At 35.6% G+C, this 13,797-nt stretch overlaps 1 protein-coding gene across 1 annotated transcript in view; it reads right to left on the minus strand.

Moving 5' to 3' along the window:
• Window positions 1–13,797, minus strand: part of IntS9 (integrator complex subunit 9) — a 118,376-nt gene that overhangs the window by 81,853 nt on the left and 22,726 nt on the right. The window lies entirely within an intron of this gene.

Below are 13,797 nucleotides of genomic sequence, written 5' to 3' on the forward strand. Positions count from 1 at the left end.
CAGCATTTAAACGTTACTTACATAAGCAAGGAGATCCGCAAACTTTTCAAAATGGGAGTTAGCCTGCGAAGATTTCCTAAAGGGAGAGGTTGACGGGAGTTAGCCTGCAAAGATTTCCTATAGGGAGAGGTTGACGGGAGTTAGCCTGCAAAGATTTCCTATAGGGAGAGGTTGACGGGAGTTAGCCTGCAAAGATTTCCTAAAGGGAGAGGTTGACGGGAGTTAGCCTGCAAAGATTTCCTAAAGGGAGAGGTTGACGGGAGTTAGCCTGCAAAGATTTCCTAAAGGGAGAGGTTGACGCATCCTGTAGGCGATCTTACGCTCAAATCGACGGAAGATTTAACCCCACTTTCCCATAGGTAGTTTCCAGTTAGTAAAAAGCTCATATAGTGACCAGGATGTTATTATCCAGAATATCACGTTTCTGTGATCTAATGTAACAAATAAGAAAAAAATTCATATTTTTTACAGAACAAGGCTAAATCTAAAAAGAATATTCAAAACAAAATTTTACAAGCTAAGCACTGACTATTCTATGCGTGGAGCCTCCTTAAACGTTAGGCCCGTAGTTTAATACTTCTATTTCTTCTGCTGTGTGGCTAATCTGGCATTGGCTCTATATTACAAGGTGGAATATGCAGGAGACAAACCACTCTTCATTAAAACTATTCTGGCGTGTAGACTATATTAATGACTTTAACATCCTTTAAATAAAAATTTTGGTGAAACTCAACTGAAAAAACTTAATTGTATATAAATATATTGACCAAGAAACAGAGCTTTCCTGGAAGCTTGAGTAGTAATAAGAATATTTGAAAAAAAATTTAATAGAGGGAAAACCGTTCAAATCTGTTTTGTAAAGCGCTAATGAAACTCAAGCTCTTAGGGGATTAGCAACAGCAAACTTGCTTGAGGTAGAGGCAAATAAGAAACTTTTGGGCACAAACTTTGGCAAAAGTTGAAAGCCAGTTTCAAAAAATGGAGAATGCATGCTGTTTTGTTTTAATATAAGACATTCATACTGTAATTTAAACTTTTTTTTGTAATCAGCCATCGTCAAATTACTGATCAGGGGCCAAACACTAAAACAGACTAATTTCTGGAACGGTTCAAGACAATTAGTTGGTGTTATTAGACAGATACTACTCTGACAAAATACTAGTTTTATTTAAAAATGCGGATCTTACGATTTTTTTAGCATAAAAAAAGAATCCTATTTTTGGAATTAAACAAAAAATGTCTTTTCAAAATATATCTCAATAAAATAAGAACAATTCGTGCCTGAATGTCTATGGAACCTATCATATCAAAATTCCACAAAATCTTGCCGTCCCGGTGGAGAGGCCAAAACCCAAAGCCCCCCCCCCACGTCCATCTGATTCTATTTTATTAATTGTTGAAAAAGTTTTAACATAATGTGCATAATGTTAATACCTATAACTCATTATCAAGAAAGGCCCCTTGGAAAGTAATATCAATGACTATTTACTGAAAACTTTTAATATGAAAAAATGAATTTACATCGATTGATTATCTTACATACTAACGACAATTAACAATGCAAAAAAGAGAATAATTACAAAACTGCTTACGATTAAGCTAGAACGTATACATAAAAGGAGAAAAAACATATCCGCAAACACTGAATGAAAACCTTTAACAGCAGCCAGTACTTTACGTTCAACAAACTTTCAAGCACAAATACAAAAAATAATTCCAATATTTCCAAAATAAAAAAAAATATAATTCCAAAATAAAAGAAATAATTCCAATATTTACTGGATGAAAATCTAGAGAACAAGAATCCAATGAGGGGAAAGACCCATTTCCAGATTTTAATGGCGCGGCTGAAACGTCTTGGAAAATGGTTTCCTTCGACAAAAACGAAAATTTCAAACCATCATATAGGACTTGATTCACTTAGATTTCACAAAATGTCTTCTATTAGAAATCAATGGAAGGGTTCAATACTAAAGTTATCCAAGTCCAGTAAACTAATATTGAATACATAAATTTTTGATAATGAATGACGAAAATCGAATTAAACACTAATTTACTTAATCGAATTAAATCGATCCTAATTTACAAAATAATCAAGCAATTCTTAAGATCAATTTGCTATGAAAAAACATAAAAAATTTCGGAAAAAAACGAACAATACCAGTTGGATTTGGTTCAATGTTATTCTGAAATTAAATAAGAAATCTTCATGGCGCTATAGTAAAGATTGCAATTTCTTAGCAAATGCCAGAACTAGTTCATTCATACACAAAAAGAATATTGGGTTTCAGCTATATTAGGGCTTCAGTATTTTGAGCAGGGCAAACCGTAGACTTGTTTCACTTTAATACTGAGCCTGCCTCTTTGTGGAAATACAAGACAGATAATGGATACAACTCTAACAAAATATGGCACAAACTATATGATCATTCTTTTTCTAATTAGTTCTATTCCAATTACATTTAAACACCAACCTAGATGGTAACTTTTCAAACAATATTATCTCATGTTATTTTCAGTTGTCAAATCATAAAATTTAACAGCTGACATATGAACTTACTACCGATCGTTCGATCTTGTAAAGCTAAACATTATAAAAAAATCTTCAAACGAAACTTACAGACTAGGTTGGAAGTAATAATTAAATTAAAATATTCCTTATCCAGAATGACATTTCAAACTATTGATTCTATAAATTCCTTAGTGTTTTTTTTTTTCATTTCTTTCATTTAAGATGTCGAAGGTCAACAATTACGCTAAGATAAGATCCACATTAATAAAACCAGAAAAAAGACTTGAAGTACAAAACGTTTTTGAATGAGTAAACGATTTGAAAAATACTTTAAGAAGAAGTTACTGACACCTTTTATAAAAGAGGGAAAAGAGACGCGTCCAATAAGTATATATTTTTTAGCAGGCGCAAAACAAGCGTTGAAATTTATGAATTTGAGACACAACTAAATGGATACCAATTTCCTCAGCCAAAACGTCGCATAAGCAATATTGGGATCCATTTTTCATCGTTATTAAGAGACCTTTTCAGAAGAGCAGCAACATGGAAAATGACACTTATCTAACTGAAGATATTATGCAAGTTTGATGCTTAAAGTATATTCCTATGCTCAAATCCCATAATTTTAATGCATATTCACGCTTTTATTTTAAAAAATTTACTAGGAGTCTGGACTAATCTGTAAATAATATTCAAGGGCGTCCCGAGGTTCATTTTATTGGGGAGGAGGGGAAGGGCGACTTTCGTAATTTTTACCGAATTGCTACCTAATTTTCTGCAAAAATCAAGAACTTTGCTAAATTTCGGCCAATTTTGCAAAATTCTGCCGAGATTTTCGGCTTCGGCGAAAATTTTATCGAATGCCAAAAAAGTTGGGGGGGGGGGGGCCTCCCTGCTCCCCCTCGGGACACCCCTGAATATTTCAATATTCAGTATCCACTATAATATTTCAACATGTATCCACCCCCCCCCCACTTTTCCAGGTATATAGTTCTTTATATTAGCCTTGATTTTTGACTTTACATCTCTCTTTTTCTGTCCAGACAATGGCGCTAAAGTACGAAACTAAAACGGAGCTTGTTATACTCCTAAAATATTTGAACTAGTGCAAATAAGCACATTTCTAACGCGATTGAACTCTAGACACGAATGTACCGCTTCGTAATGCGGCTAAAATTGGTTTTACGGCGGCATTGCTACAAAAGACACAAAAGCATTCCGGACAAATGTATAATTCTTGGCAATTTAATCCAAAATGGGCGCTAAATTATCTGCCGAGTAATCATAACTGAAACAGTGGTTTAATTTGTTTAGAGCGTTAGCAGTGAAAAATGTGCCACTTTGGTAAATTCTGGATCTTGTTTACTAGCGGAGGGGTATGCAAATCTTTTCACTATTCCTTTTATGTGGTTTCTTATAGGAGCTTGATTGAATATTAAAGAAAATATTGTCCGAACAGCCACAACATTTGATGCAAATACAAAATATTTTGAGTTAGATCACAACCCAATAGTCACAGTATAGGTCATCTAGTCACAGGCCAGATATACAGTATATAGGCCATCTGGCAAATTATCTATCCCACGTATTTTGTCTTTGCATAGTATGAAGTATAAAAAAAAAAAAAAAAAAAAAAAAAAAAAAACCATCTAATCCGCAGGGAGAATTGACAGATTAATCTAATTATTTACTATGCTTAGCGGAAATACAAGAAAAAGGCATTAAAAGATATAAAATAAACAACAGTAGCCCTAATGACGGAAATAGTTCAATGAACGAAGAACAAACGACAAAATTGTGCATCTAGCCTACTATGAAACGATTATAGTGTCACCAAAAGGATTATAACGAACATACTAGTATTGAGCACATGTAAACAAACAATTCTACTCCCCACTTAAAAAATATACTGATTAGGCGAGAAAGGGACCTTATCCATAAATTTCAATTAAAGATAATATTAATCTTCAGTTGCAGAGTAGCAGAAATGAATTATTAATCTTATTATTTTTTTTTACCTTGTCAAGGCTCCCTCTAGGTAGCAGAGGGGCGACTCCCGAATCTAAAATTTCATAAAAACACGATAAAAGGTGGTTATATAGCTGATAGAAAGACCTTTCCAGTCCACCCACCTCCCCGAGTCTAAATACTGTGTAGAATTTAATCTATGAAAAACAAAAGCTATATTTGTGACAATATCCTTTGTAAAAGCGACACCAGGTTCTTAAAGTTGGCTTATGACCATCTAGAGAGGACTGAACACCCCATGAGCAGTAATTTCTTAGACCAAACAATATTTTCATTTGTAATATAAATGAAAATATATAACGACAGGTGAAACTTGATAGGGAAAATATCTGTATAAAAATAAAAGCCCGAAAATTTTGAATTAACGTTGGGAGGCCTTAATCGATAAAAAAGAACAAAACTATACAAAACAGATATCACATACAAGAAAATAACATAAAAAGATAAATATAACAAAGGCAAATAAAGAAAAAAGAAAACCCCATTTTTATAAACTACAGTTTTTGGTATAAGTTCCAAACAGAATTATGCTACAAACTATCCCACTGATACAGACAAAATGCGATATTATTTCGGGAGGTCCGTAAGATTAAATATTATCTTCTATTAGATATCAGTTGTTGTTTAGTACAAAAACAAATTCCACATGGTGTCAACAACACCACACCAATCCAGACAAATTATGGTGTAATTTACATTTAGGTCCGTAAGGTTGAATAATATCTTCTGATATCATCAGAAGATACTATTACATCAGAAGATATTGATGTAACATCAGAAGATATCTTGAGATACAAGCTGATATAATATCAGAAGATATTATTCAACCTTATGGACCTAAATGTAAATTACACAATAATTTGTCTGGATTGGTGTGGTGTTGTTGACAATATGTGGAATTTTGTTTTGTACTAAACAAGAACTACAGTTTATCAGATGGGAAGTCCTTTCGTTTTGTCCTTTATTTCCTATTATTGCATAACGGTTTCCCATCCTTTTATGGCATTTTCTTGTATGTGTTAATCGTTTCATAGCCTACAGTTTATCTCTCTATTTTTCCTTGACACGAAGCCAAATTCCCGACATGAAGCCAAAATTTCGGTTTTTAGGTAGGACACAAATTTTACACTGTCCTAATTAAAAATTTTACTCGTGTTTATATCATTTTCTTTTAATAGTGACACTAATGAGACTTTTTATTAGGTCTAAAAACGAAGAAGCGCCAAAAATGACCGGAAAGTTATAAAATAATAATAAAAAATTACACAGACCCATTTTTTATCATCTTGGCTTTAAACCCAGGCATAACACAAGAAATACACAGAAATTAGTTGAAAATGAGGAATATTAGCCACTTGATGTATTTTCGGAACAAAACTCTTTACGGTATAAAACATATTTCGTGATTTGTCAGCTTCGCTTACGGCGGTAAAGCTATCCCATTTTGAACTATGGCCTTCTTTTTAATTTAAAAATATTTAAAGGTATACCTAAAAATTCTCCATATAAAATAGATAGGGTCTACTCCATAAAAAATATTTAAATCGAATAATGGCCCTCAGATGGATTTTATTGCATTACTGTTCGAGATCTTCCCAGGAAGACTATGGAAACCGTTGGCTTAGTGATTCTAAAAAAGGATACAAGTACGTAACATACTTGATTTTACTGTTAATTTCGCAGAACGCGAGCTTATAAGAGTACGTAAAGCTAAACACTCAGGGACTTTTATCATTTAAATATTAAGCAAAGTTTCAATAAATTACACAAACAAGCTATGTAAAAGAAAAACTGACGAACAAAATCAAAAACACCATGCAAACACTATGAATTACTCAGTTCCAATTTCACTCGCTTTGATTCCGAAGCATTATCGTCCTCTTCCCCTCGAAAAAGCGTTAACTGTTCGTATTTTCCGTGGTTATTGAAAGCATGAAGAACTTGAGAGTGAGGTTGCACTGCTTTCATTTCACCGTCAGGACCCATTACAAGGGTGGGCTTCATCTCAGGTTGAGGACTCACAGACTGAAAACGAGACTCCGCGAGCTGATAATTGATCATGTCTTCGAAACCAACAAACACTTCATTTTTAACAACCTCTGAAGATTTTCCTTCAGCAAGAAAGGCGTCGACATCAGGAAGTACACCTTCAGGTAGTTGATGCGCTTCATCTGGGTCAGTTGAGTTTGGTACGGACTCAGATTTGGTAGTGGTGGGTTGGCATAGCCGAATTTGAAAGGTCTGGCCGGCAAAGGGCAAACCCACAACCCCCTGTTGACCTCTTAATGTAAGCATTTTCAGCCCTTTAACCGGGCTTAACAAAAACCGTTGGTTTTTCGCTGACATGCTAGCAAGCGTTGAAGGATCAAGGAGCATTCTTACCCCTCCGGGTTGTCCGTTGGTAACAATTAAAGGTTTCATGACGTGGAACTGAGAAGATGCGGTCGCGACAGGAGGCTCCTCATTTTCGGGAGGTATGGGAGAAGTTTCTGTGAGATCAATTATAGTTTTAGGTTGGCTATCCATACCACAAGCTGTGCCAGGCCGAGAAGACTCAGATTCACTCTGTTTTGATTGTTCTGACATTAACTTGACTTTCGTAGGAGATTGCTTCCGTCGTTTTGTAGACTGATTGGGACTCGGTGGAGGGTTTGACCTTCGTCTTGGTGCAGGTTTGTTGACTAAGTCGGGTGATTTTTGCACTTGAGCTGTATATTCCTCTAGGATCTGCTGGACACGAAGAACTGTGTCATGGTCATCAGCCGGTTTAGGCTGTGTCTTCTGAGGGGACACACCAGTTGAAACTCTCACTGGTATTGCAGCTCCCACATTAGCCTTTACAGGTGATTTTGACTTACACCGTTGCTCCGATTTAGGAGTGGTTTGTCCAGATGGAATGCGCTGTAGATCTGGACTTAATTTACTCACTATACCAGGCTTCTGCATTCCTTGTTGAATAGCAAAGACAGATGCCAGACCAGAGACACCAGGTAAAATGACATATCTTGACTGAAGATTTCTCTCTCTGACAAGGACAGGGGAAGGCGACGCAGATTCAACTTTAATCTCAGTTAAACTAGAATCTGATCTCTGATCCTCAGGTGTTTTAGACAGTGACAGCACTGGATTATCCAATGCTGATTGCGCATGGTTCGACAAAGACATACTAACGTTAGATGTGAAACTTTCAGCACTCGAATAGTCTGTGTAATCCAGATTATCAAATTGCTGAGGTGGCTGACTGCAAGATGGTTCAAGGTCCCTGCAGTCCTTTTGCGATAAAGGTAAAGTAGAACTACCGTTGGCGACCATTTCATATACCGTCTCGAACTCCTTTAGCTGTTCAGAAAAAGGGTCAAGGTTTAAATCTTCGCCACGTACTTTTGCAGCCGAAACAACCGGCAACGTAACAGATTCAGAGCGACAAAGACTTGTTTCTTCAGTAGCACATGGTTTTGGTTCATTTTTCATCCCAGATTGAGCAACAGATGCCAGAGAATCCGAACAGTGATTAGCACGTAACAGAGGGGCATTGACAACCACTTTTTGCACTGTAGGAGCAGAAGTATATTTGACAGCACGAAAAAAGGTATCAACTGAAGGAAGAGATTGATTACTCGCTACGACAGATTCATTGGAGCTAGATGAAGACGGGGGCTCAAAACCAGATTTCTTACCAAAAACTTGATTAAACTTTGGCAATAAATTTTGTTGATTTACATGTTCATTTCTTTTTGGTTCAAATTCTTCTAGCACGTCACCTGTTTGGCTTCTTTTAGCGTCCTTTCCACTTGAAGTAGACTTTGACTCGGAATCGAGTTTCTTGTTTTGAGACATAGTCTGTTTCAAAACAAAAGAATCCTGTCGGCTCTGACGTTGGCTAGGTGAGCTTTTGACTGCGGTAACGTATTTATTTATGTTTGAACGAGCAACAGTGAGTCGTGAGACATGATTGACCATTTTCGAGTTCGAATCATTTACAGTAGATGAATGCAAATTTGATGTAGAATTCTTACACGAATTTTCACCTGAACTTGATATTGTTGGTACTTCCTTAAGATCTGCCAGGATTGGATTTACAGCATGAGACGAAGGTTTCTTGGGGTATTCAACTGAGTCACCTGGATACTCGATAACAGTGGAATTGCTCATACTTCCCAAACTTTCTTGTTTTTCTCTTGGCATCTGTTTCAGCTTAGAGTTCTGCCTTGATCCTGTTTTTGGAACAGCTAAAACTTTGAATGAATCTGGGTTAGACCGATGAGCTTCTACAGGTTTTCTACCGCTAAAAGAATATGTCACCTGAGTTAAAATACTATGATTATTAGCTAAATTTAACGCACCAGTGCTATTAGCCAGATTCAAGCAATTTGCTACACTATAGTGATTGGACTCAGTATTACGTTTTTCATGAGATGCTAAAGAAGCAGAATTTCCAACTGAAGACAGACTCTGGCTAGTTGATGGCCTAGTATCAACATTTCTATCTTGTCCGTTGTCCTCTATATTAGACCTTATAATATTCTGATTTCTTAGCATTGAAGGTCTGTGGATAACCGGCACAGATGTTTCATTAGCATTCTGATAAACAGGCGAAAGTCTATCAACTTTTCGGTTCGTCGTCGCAGTAACAACAGCACGCACTTGCTGTAAACCGATTGGACGATTTTGAGCTAATCGTACAGACTGAGGAACCGACAGCTGTATTTCTGCAGGGCTTGCTGGAGTATTTTGAGAACTAAGAGCATTATTTGTTGCGGCCGATGCTTCACGCGGTATTTGAACCATATTGACGATATGATCTTGAGGCAGCGGTGTCATATATCGCGGATGAAATAGGTCTGAAAGTAAAACGCTTGAACGAGGAGTGGTAAGCATTGTATCTCGATCACTTTGGTATTCTTGCTTGGTTATTTTTTGCTCCAATAAATTCAATGACGGATTTAATCTAATTTCGGCTTTCGTAGCCTTTTGATCTTTTGATTGTTTCACGTTTAGTCGAGATTGTATTAGAGAAGACAATGATTCTGATGACTGACTAATCTTTTCTTCAAAACTGGCTTGAAAATTTGAACAGATAGGTAAAAATTTCGCGTTTTTCTTAGTTTCCTTAAAACAACCAATGATTTTTTCTGACTTTTTACAAAATTTTCCCTTAGTTGTTTTGGATTTTTCATTTATATTTTCTACTTTCATATCGAATATGTTGAACAATTCTTCTTCTATCGAATTTTCCAATTTTTTGGGAAGCTTGTGGATAGTTGTTTTGGATTTTTTATCTGCACTTTCTACTTTCATACCAGGTACGTTGACAAATTCTTCTTCTATTGGTTTCTCGAAATTTCTGCTAAGTTTGTCAATAGTTGTTTTGGATTTTTCATCTTTGTTCCCCACTTTCACATCAAATATATTGGCAAGTTCTTCTTCTATCGGGATTTCCAAATTTCTGTTAAGCTTGTCAATGGTAGTTTTGGATTTTTCATTTTTACTTACTGCTTTCATGGCGAATATTTCAATAAGTTCTTCTTCTATTTGTTTTTCTGACTTTCTGCAAATTTTTCCTGTAGCGATTTTTGATTTTCCCCTCTGAAGTTTTCCTTGTATATCCAACTTACTGGCAGAAAATTTCTCATCTTTTCGTTCTTCTGAAATTTCGTGATTTTTTTCTGGGCCAGTTTTTGATTTTGCTCTCTTACTTTCTGCCTCTATATCCAAAGAGTCGGCAGCGAACTCTTCTTCAAGTGTCAGACATTGTCCTGAAGTGCTAAAAGAGGGGTTTTCACATTTTGATTTGACCTTCTTCTGTTTTTTCAAAGATCTGGGCAAATCTGACAAACGAGAAACGCTTGAAATTTCACCAGAAATATCTAATGTTAGTGACTTTTTCATTTTCTTAAATACAAAATTCGTTTTTTTGTTTGACATTGCATCTTCTTTCAAACCAATATCTCCTTCCAACTGCATATCATTACGATTTTCGTCCGACTTGACTGGTGTACGCTGCAGTACTAATTTAGGTTCAAGGCAAAAACAAGTTCCATAATCTATACAATGGTTGTTGGTCAATTTGCATGTGACTTTTTCCTTCGTAGTTGATAGTCTCGTGGATGTCCTCAGTACAGAAGCTTTACTTTTAGAAGAATTCCTTTGAAGACAGTTTTCTTCGTCCAAGTCAGGGGCTTTTCGTGGAAGACTTTCGTTGGGATCTACACAAGAATTTTGCAACGCTTCTGTAAACCGATTTGATCTAATCTTTGCTCTATTTTTAACTTTTGGTACGAAAAGTTCGGTATTATGCACACAGGCTGAGTAAAATGGTAAGAAAGAGTCTACAATACCTTCTTTCTTTGTGTCATTATCCGAGTGACTAGGGCAAGCTCTACACTTTTTAGTTATCTTTTTTCTCTTCACCCCTCGTCCACTTTCTACTTCTTTACTTGAAGCACCCAAGTCCATAAGAGGCATTCCACCTCTTAAACATTCTTCAACATGGCTAGAGCGAAAGTTTTCTGCTTTCAAATATCTTTCATCATCAAACTGAGAACGCTGATCACTCTTTTGTTTACAAGAAGTTTCTCCATTTACAGAGCTTTTGTTGAAACTTGAAGGTTCTACAGAAGGGCTAGATTGCAGGTTGTTTGTTAAATATTCGTCTTTTACAAAAAATGATCCTTCATCTCCATTTTTGATCTCATGTTGACTTTCAAGTATTTTGGATTTGGCGTTAATAGCCTTCTTTGCTGAAGACCTAGGCTCTTTAAGAGGGTCTAAAATATTTGATGCTTTCGAGGATTTATTTTTCTTAGTTGGATTCTTGGTTTTCTTTACACAGGGACTCTCATCCTTGGATTTAACTACTCTTGTTATGAATGTTTCCTTTTTCTTTGGTATTTTTCTCTTCTTAGCCATTTTCTTTGAGACAGACGTCCCTTGAGAGGTACTTGTGAGCACTTCACTTTCTGCAGGTCCAGTTTGAAGCTCATCGGGTCCCACATTGTCTATTAAACATTTCTCATACCCTTCTTCAATCCCTGCATATATGGGATCATCATTATCATTGAATCTAACCATTTTATCACGCCTTATTTGTCTAATGTTCAGTTCCTTCACCCAGTTTTTAAACGTTTCGGGGTTACAATAGTACTCCTCACACTTCTGTAAAACAAAATGAGGACCAAAACAAAAGTTATAGCGATTACTATAGTCTAGTAAAAGACACAGACATTCACGAGCTAATTCCGGGATGCAAAGTTTTTCTGAGTAATAATTGACATCTAGGTCATAGCTCCTCATTGAGCTAATTATTTGGTCAAACCTTCCGTATAGTCTAGTAAACTGTAAAGTGATTTCTTTTTCATTCTCATTTGACTCAGAAACGGTACATTTCAAAGCTACAAAATCTTCTAGAGTTTCTCCATGACTGTGAAGAGTATCTAAGAGACATGGATTGTCTTCAGGTGAAAACTCAGTTCTTGGCTGTTTCGATGATGAGTCTTCTGTACTTTCAGACATCTCTCTAGTACCACCGATTAAGAAATTTAGCTTGTCTTCTTTTGAAAGCTGATCTTCAGTGAATTCAGCTAACTTTTCATTACTTTCAAATGGTTCTATAATCTCATTAACGAAAGTCTCAGCACATTCAGTTGATACACGGACCCTTGTAGAAGACGTTGAATTTATTTTACCTATTGTTTCAGTATGAAATGAAGTTGGCTTACATTAACAGTTTCATTCTCTACTATAATTGAGATGAAGCTGATAACATGTATTACTTTTTTATATTGTATTACAACTAGGACAAATATAACTTGAATGTTAATTGGAAATTATAAGGTTATCGGGAATTATAATTTCAGTCAATGTTCCATTCTGAGCAATTTCTTTTGTCTGAGATGATGTTGCTAAAAGATCGGTCTCTGCTATAGAACTTGTCACTATAGCAGTTTCTTCTTCCAGGGAACTTACTAAAATCCTATTTTCTGTAGCCTGGGGACTTAGTGACTTTCCACTTTCTTCTGCCTGGGAGCCTCCTGACATTGCGTTTTCGTCTGCCTGGGAACTCTTCAACACTGTTTCGTCCTCTGCCCATAAACGTGCTGAAATCATGCTTTCTTCTGGCAGGTTTTTAGCTTCTTCTGCGCAGGAACTGGTTGGCATCAAAGCTCCTTCACTAGAATGTTCAGGTACTTCAATAAATAAGTTGATTGCGTTAGAAACTTCCTTAACAAACACATTATCACAGTTTGTGCCACCCAAAGATTCCTCAGGGTTTTCTTGTCTTGCAGCAAAAGAGGAATCTTTGATTTCAGAGATGTTTTCACATATATCATCCTGTTCGCTTATCGGTTCAATAGCGATTAATTGCTTATCGCTGCACTTACAGATTTTAATTCTCTTTTTTTTTTTAATCAGTGACACTAGTTAAAGAAGATACTCAGTTTTATTAAGTAGAAATTAATAACGAAGACACAGTTATAACATAGTCCTTAATTCCTGACCACTGACAAAATTTGATAATTCCAAAAAAAGCTTCTCAGCTTTGATTCTTGTAGTATCTTCGCGTCAGTATCTTCAGAAGCAACACAACGATTTATATCATAGGTCAGAGCAACTATGTATTGCTTAAAAACAAAACAAAGACCTGATATTCAAGCCTTAAAAAAACATAGAGATGACTAGAATTAAATTCTTTTCAAATAAACAATTCGTATGTGGACTAATTTATTTTTGAATAAATATAAAAATATAAAAAATAAAATACTTATTATAAAAAAGACACACTCATGCCACAGTTTAAAATAAGATGTGGAGGTTCAATTGTAGTATAAGAAACGGATAATGAAGTGATTTCTGTATAAAAAAACCCAAAAAAACTGTGAACTTCAAACGTAAAGCGTTTCTAGATAAAAAGGTTTCTAAATAAAAATTTACATCTTTTTGGGACTTCTATTGGTAGAGTTCAATTACACTCTAATTGAACCGCATCGGTTCCCAAACTATAGGTCGCGAGCAAACACTGAGAGGGTCGCGGTCACAAGCATTAATATTGGTAATGCTTAGATTCCGTTGTGGCAAGTAGTGGAACTTATTTGTTCTGATTGAAATGAACTTTCTTTTTACAAATGTTACCAATATGAATGAAAGACCGTTAAAATAATAAACAAAATTTAAATGATTTGTTATTACTTAAATAGCTACACCTGCATGTTTTTTACAAAGTCATTTCAATTGGAAAGATGTATTTGTTTCCGTTTTTT

This window comes from Artemia sp. Qi Xiang Cuo, chromosome 15, assembly GCF_049724085.1.
Source record: "Artemia sp. Qi Xiang Cuo chromosome 15, ASM4972408v1, whole genome shotgun sequence".
NCBI classification, from domain to species: domain Eukaryota; kingdom Metazoa; phylum Arthropoda; class Branchiopoda; order Anostraca; family Artemiidae; genus Artemia; species Artemia sp. Qi Xiang Cuo.